Source organism: Ursus americanus, chromosome 1 (genome assembly GCF_024610735.1).
Source record: "Ursus americanus isolate L20-20 chromosome 1, mUrsAme1.1.p, whole genome shotgun sequence".
In the NCBI taxonomy this organism is placed as follows: domain Eukaryota; kingdom Metazoa; phylum Chordata; class Mammalia; order Carnivora; family Ursidae; genus Ursus; species Ursus americanus.
Genome location: NC_142127.1, coordinates 31,690,085 through 31,697,603, shown reverse-complemented (window position 1 = coordinate 31,697,603; position 7,519 = coordinate 31,690,085). Strand labels below are relative to the sequence as shown.

At 40.6% G+C, this 7,519-nt stretch overlaps 1 non-coding gene across 1 annotated transcript; it reads right to left on the bottom strand.

Moving 5' to 3' along the window:
* Positions 1-7,150: 7,150 nt before the first annotated feature.
* LOC123783426 (U6 spliceosomal RNA) lies at positions 7,151-7,253 on the bottom strand. The gene has a single exon (XR_006777203.2). It is a non-coding gene; the product is annotated as a U6 spliceosomal RNA (small nuclear RNA).
* Positions 7,254-7,519: the final 266 nt, after the last annotated feature.

Sequence of the window (7,519 nt, the reverse complement as noted above, 5' to 3'; positions counted from 1 at the left end):
TGAGTACTGATGCGTTCCCATAAAACTTTATAAATCAGGCAGCTGGTTGGATATCGCCCTTGGAGTCATAGTTTGACAACCTCTGCTCTAATAGTTCTGAAGTTTCTAGACTCACAATACTGAGTGAGAAGGCAGATCTTGATGGTTTCTGAGAAGCTTCCAGCCTAGAAGAGAACCATGTAAGGGTGGGAAAAGAGGTCAGAGTTCTATGCTTTAGTCATCATTAGGAGTCTGGAGAGGGAGAGATTTGGAAGTTCTAATCACAATAATGGTCCACCAAGGCCCCCCCTTAGAAAGGTTCCAATCCTCCATGTGTGAGAGAATTGGTTGAGCTGATCCTTTTACCACATTCTGCAAGTTCTTTTTACTAAAAATAGTAGAAATCATTTGAAGGAAGTTTCACCTACTATCTCTGCCCTACTGCCAGCTTGAAAACAAACTGAAAACGAACCTCATTTGACATGGTTGTAGACGCCAACGAACGTCTATTTTGAGCTTATACCCCAGCATGTGGTTAAATACAATTCTGGCCCGGGCAATATAACTTGTAGGCATGGAGACACAGAGTTTGAGGGGCTTGAGCTCCTGCTCCGTGTGCATGCGCCTATGCAACAGAAAGCAATACCATCTGACTAAATGGCAGGCTTAGTGCCAGATGCCAAGCCGGCTGAGACAGGCCCACGAGCGAGCAAGCTAACCTCAGCCTCCACTTCCTCCTCCTCCAAGAATCTATTAAAAGACTCAAAAGGGCTGTTTAGCCTCAGAGAGTGGGACATGATGCTCAGCAGCTGCAGCCCCGTTTGAATGACAGTCCTCGCGCTGCCCTGCCCCAGCACATCCCAGAAGTCAGAGGAGGAAATGGCGGGACTTCCAGGATGTGGAGACCCGGCAGGAAGCGGGACAAAGCCCTCATTATAGAGCCGGGAGACAGCTGCGGGGAGGCAGAAACTTTCTAGGCTCCTGCTGGTCCGCGCCCGCGCCCGTGCTCCGTCTACCTCTGAAAATGTGCAGTTTGATGCTCTGAGGTAAAACAGGAAAAGCAAGTGAAGTGACAAGGAAGGCTTTGATCATGCTGCAGAAGAGGCCAAAATCCCAGGGACTCCGAAGTTTGCCAGTTCTTCCAAATGTTTGCCTTTATAGACACAAAGTGAATTGTTTATCAAGTGAAGAGTATTTTTACATTAAATATATATTATAGAACTTTTCACACATAAAAGAATGTACCAGAATATATAATAAACTCCTGTGTATCTACTCTGCAAACCTATTGAGTACTAATACACCAGCCATACCATACCACAGTCATTTTTTAGAGGAAATAAAATATTACAGATACGGTTGAAGCCCCCTGTGTATCACTCTCTTCTCTTTTCTCCTCTGCTTTCAGAGGTAACTCTAATAGTTCCTGCATTTGGCATGTATCTTTCTCAAACATATTTTATACTATCATACATGCTTAATAAGCATAAGTAATCTACAGACATTTTTGTATGCTTTTACTTTTTATAAAAATAGTATTGTAATATCTGATATACATGTATATTTTATATATACGGTTTTATATATATACCCATATTTCTGTATATATATATAGTTTTTCGACCTGCTTTTTGTAAATTATGCTTTTGAGAAACTTTCTATGTTGGTACATAGGACCCTAATTCCTACATTTTAACTTTTGTATACTAGTCAGTTTTATATATATACACAAACTGGAAAACAGACGTTCATTAAATATTGAAAAAAAGTATTTTACTATCTCCTGTGCTTCCTACTGTTTTATGCTCTGAGTATGTAGACGTGAATAAAATAGACACAGTTTCCTGCCCTCATGGAATTGACTTGGTGGAAAGAAACAAGAAACAAACAAATATATAATAGAACGTCACTTCTGAGAAAATCTAAAGTGACTAAAAAGCAAAGTAAGGAGACAGAGTGAAGAGGAGAGGAGATGCAACTTCAGAAAGACTCTTAGAGGAAGGCCCTTTGGAGTTGGAAAGGTTTTGTCATCGTAGACGATGGTGTAGGCAGGTCTTCCGTCACAGCGGAGACAATGCTGTAGGCAGGTATCTGCGGCCCCTGTGCGTATCTCCTTGTGAAAGCGGAGGCACATATTTCTGGGCAGGGTTGTGTAACATGTTTTGTGTGTAGAAAATGAAAACATGTATATGGCATATTTATGGAAACAGGTGAAAGTCCAGAAGAAACCAACACAGGACTTTAGGCCGCTGTAGACCCTTCCTTCCCCACCTGTCCCCAAGCCTCCAGGATGAGATTCCCTGCACACAACTGACCCATACAGAGCTCACTGCGCCGTCCGTAGGAAGTTCCTGCTCTAGGTTGGGATTCCCGGACAAACGAGTGGGGGCATCTTCAACCTTAGGAGATGATGCCAAGTATTTCTTCCCCAAAGTGGCTTTACCAATTCACACTGCCCTTTAGGAGCACATGAGACTTGCCATTTCACCACTGCACCAGAACGTGGCATTACGAGCTTTGAAAATTTTGCCAACATCTGTTTATATTGGCATCTCCCACATTGAACATCTTTTCATATACTTATTGGCCAATGCTGTTTCCTCTTCTGGGATTTCCATGTTTTTTCCATTTTTCTACTGGGCCATTAGTTTTTTTCTTATGAATGTCTGGAACTACTTTCTAGAATCCAGGTACTAATCTTTGGTCGCTTATATGCAGATATCACTTCCCAGTCTGTGGCTTGTCTTCACATTTTGTTTATTAGTACTTTTTGTTTTACAGACATCTTAAACTTTGATGTAGTAAAATCTGGTAATATTTCCCTTTAGGGTTTGTGCATTTTTGCCTTAAGACTCCTTCCCATGGTAGTTTTCCATATTTTCTTATGAAAATTTTCCTGTTCACATTAAAGTTCACATTCAACTTTGTCTAGTATTGATTTCCTGAGATCCAGATTACTGAGGTTTACTTTATCTTATGATGACTGTTGGTCCTATGACCATTTACTGAATTGTCCTCTATTTCCCCGTTGACTTAACAGACCACCTTCATAGACATGCACGCCTTCTTTTTGCAATGTATGCTCCCTTATTTGAGAAAAAGAGCCTAAGAGCAACACTTAGCACCTCGACACAAGGTTCCTTGACGGCCTGTGAGTTAGCTCTTGCGCCACCCAACACAGCAGCTGGGAGAAACTCCAACGCTGGAGGGAATCTCTCTCGTGCATTTATGACTTGAGGTAATTAAACTTTGGGAGAACTTTTTGACTCAAGACCTCTTTAAAAATTTCAGTGAATTAGTCATGCCAAAGCTCGTGTGCTATTATCACGAGCTCCGGCCTTCAGAATTTCAGAATGAATCACAGCCAAGATACAGTGTGTGCCCCCTAGTTCTCTACAGACTGGAGCCAACCATCCAATTTCATATATTCCAGGTTTGAGAAATGTAATTAGTTGACCTACAATAAACACACTTTATCACTTATGGGTGTTTTGCTCTGTTTCCTGCAAACTGTGAGACACGTGCATTATAATCCTCATACATTATTAAAACAGTTTGTTTTCTTTAAAAGATAGCTTGGCAAAATAATATTGGAATTAAACCAGAAATTTTACTTTCTGGACTTAAAAATGGCACAGATCCAGACCAAGATTCAGAAAAAATAAATAAATAACAACCCTCAGCTATTTTAATTAACACACCACCACAAAGCACAATTCGAAGAAAACTTCGCAAATACCTTATGGTAGAAATTTCTGTTAATAGAAATACCATGGAAATGCTAACAAAGGAAAAGAGAATGGAATCGACCCTTTACTGGACACCTAGTATCAATCTGTCACCACGGAAAACACTTTTATATATACTGTGCCATATAAAACTTACCACAGCCCTCAGATACATCATTTACATTCCCACTTTGAGGATAAGAAGACCAAATTTAAGAATCTTGGTAATCCTGTCAAAGGTGCAGAGCTGGGAAGCAGTAGTTCAGGGATCCAGACTCTGATCTGTGTTGCCCAGCATCCTTGCTCATCCGTTTTCCACTGTGGCTTCTGGTTCTAGCACTTGGATGTGTTGCTGTGAGAAGAATCATTCAAATGGCCTCCTTAGTTTCGGGACTAGGGATCAAGTTGAAGTGTGGGACTGGGAATGTGTGACACCTCTGAGGCTGTCCTCAGTCTCCTCTGGAGTAGACCCAACCTGTGGCTGATGTCAGAATCACCCAGCCTCTGACGTAACACACAAAATTCATTCAGAATTGTGGCGCCCTGTCACCAGGACATCTGTAAGCTGGGTCACTGGGACTCCACTCTGTATTACAAGCCCCACGATGCCTCCAGAATCTCTAGGGTCATATGTACACTGGAATACGGGATGTTTGAGTTTTAGAAAGATAATGTGCCTTGTTAGCAATTATCTCAGAACACGTCCTACAAGTGTGAGGCAGCAACTTGTAACATTATAATTATATTGATATTTCTGCTGTGGAACAAATGAATATTCATACTGAATGGGGGAAAACAAGATAATCAATAGGCCTGTCAGTTCAGGTAAGACTTTGCTGCTAAACTAATTAGAAATACTTTTGGTTTAGAGTTTTGGAGATTTCAGAATTGCAGGTAATGGATTCTGTACCTGTTTTTCAAAAACTGGTTGCTTCTGGGAAACTATCCTGTTACTATTTGCAGGGGAGAGAAATAGTAAATATGACATGAACCTTGAATAATACTTTGCTGTCGACAAAACTGTTTTCACACATTATTTCACCCTCAGAGTAACAATGTGAGAGATTTTTATTCTATTTTATTGGTGAGGCTGATCAAGTTCAGAGACCTTGAGAATCTTGCAGAAGGTCATGTAGCCTGGAAGTAGTAGGCCTGGAAACACTTATATCCTCTGACCTCTATACCTCTGACCAGAAGTATAGGTTCTAATTCCAATTTCTTCTCTTTGTACTGTGGGCCCTTGCAAGCCACTTGAGTAGGAAAAACCCAGTCCTCCTCCCTAGTTTCTTCTTTACTCTCGCATGGCTACCACATTCCCAACACTTGTGACACCAGCTATGTGGGGGCCGGGGCTGTGATACCAGCTGGGTGCCCTACAATTTAACTCCATTCTGGCACTATCTATCCCACATGTTAAGATCTCAGTTAAAGGGGGTTAAGTGTCTCCCCACTTCAGATACCAATCGGAAGTCTAGGTTGTTACCCGTGCTTCTGCTTGATCAGCTATAAATCGGAGGTTCCTGCAACCCCCCTCCTTAGATTTGATTAATTTGCTAGAGTGCCTCCTAGAACTCAAGAAAACTCAAGAACACTATTTATCAGGTTATTATAAAAGGATATGATAAAGGATACATATGAACATCCAGGTGGTAGAGATGCAGAGGACAAGGTACGTAAGAAGGGCCACAGAATTTCCATGCCTTCTCCCAGTGTCTCCATGTGTTCATCAACCCAGAAGCAGAAGTGCTCCCAACCACCTACTTTGGGGATTTTTATTGAAGGTTACATCATGTAAGCATGATTTATCATGAACTTCTTTTCCAACCCCTCTCCCCTCTCTGGAGAATGGAGGGTGGGACGGAAAGTTCCAAGCCTCTAATCATGGCTTGGTCTTTCTGGTGACCAGCCCTAGCCAGGAGCCACCCAGGAGTCTACTCAGGGTCACCTCATTAGAACAAGAGACACTCCTATCACCAAGGAAAGTCCAAGGGATTCAGGAGCCCAATGTCAGGGATCAAATATTCAAACAAATATTCAAACAAAAGATGCTCCTAGTGCTCATATCACTTAGGATATTACTAAAGTTTCAGGAGCTCTGCCAGGAACCGGGGACAGAGACCAACTATGTGGTTTTTATTATCTCATACCCCTAAACCTCACCAAAGTTTGGTTTCCTTGTCTATAACCTAGAGATAATTATTTTTCTGCCTAATTCAAAAGCTTGTAGTGAGAAGCAGATTATATTTGCTATGCAAATGTGAGAACTTATTACCGTACACCTGCATCGTTTGGCTCAAAATCCATGTGGCTTGGTCAGGACACGGAGTATTATCTGTGACTCCCGGGGAGCTCATCAGAACTTATAGAATGGCCAGAAGGGGACCTGTCATCTCCTCCTGAGCCTAAGCCCATAGCCATAGCTGCAAAGTTCTCATGTTTTAAACTTCCAGCTGATCCCTGAGCACATTCCATTCTCATAGTGTGCAAATTTTAAAGGACGTTGACCTTCAAGCATGCTGGAAAAAATAAATTGAAACCTCTTTTTCAGTCTTTGGACCTTGGAATATATAATTGAGGTAATAAAAAAATCTATCACATGTTTTATTGCACATTTCTATGTAATACAGAGACAGATATTAGGGTGGAAGTTATCTTTCTTTTCAATACGGTCTTTTCATGACCACATGAAAAAGCAGGTATGCCAAAATCTGCTTCATGGAAAAACTCTTTAAAAGGGTGTCCAGAAAAATGCAATAAAGGTGATTATTATGCCAGGAATTGAAATATTGACCAAACCAGTTCCTACCTACATATTTTGTAGGTTACCACTCATCCTATAACATTACAGGACACATTGGGTATGGCCTTGTTTTCTCAACACTGGCATGACGGAAATTTTATACTACATTTGTCATTTTCTTCCTTCTAATTTTACATACGCCCCAAATTTCACATAAATAGTTAATTTCTTGTGTGTATGTATATAAATATTGTACATACATATGTACGTATGTATATGCACTGGACACATAACACCTATTGCACATATATGTGTGTGTGTGTGTAGGCATACACACATTATATGAGTGGTCATTTATTCTGCAAACAAATATTGTTTACCTCATGTGAATCCGCTACTTACATGAGGCATTGGGTATAGGAAAAAAAAAATAATCTAATTCCCACCCTCTAGCAGACAGACATTCATGAAAATGAATAATTTGGTTAGTGTAGTAGAAGAGCATTATCACAGTTTTATTGAGGGTCCAAGGAAATTGCATAGGAGAGTCTATCTATCTTCTCAATTAGAGAATCTAGGACTATAGCGATACTACTTTATATTTTTCAAACATGGACTATAGTTTTGTATCTAGCATATGCTTTATTTATATTTCATTGATTTATATTGTGTGGTTTAAAAAATCTGAAACGCGTGATTCTGGAAAAGCGATCAAACTTTGTATTTATTTGCATGTCATCCTTGCGCAGGCGCCATGCAAATCATCTCTTTACTGTTCCGACTTTATGTGCTGCCGGAGCGAGCACGCAGACTTTGTATTTGAAGGTAATGCTTGCTGGAGAGATTTCTGTATAAGACCAACCCAGATGAATGCTTTTTAAATCCAGATTGTGCAGACAATAACTTCTTAAATTCCAAAACATAGCAATTGGAATTGGATTACACATGTAAAAGTTTAGATAAAAAGAAAGAAAAGTTATGAATTAAAAATATATATGTTGGGGGCGCCTGGGTGGCAAAGTGGTTAAGCGTCTGCCTTCGGCTCAGGGCGTGGTCCCGGCGTTGTGGGATC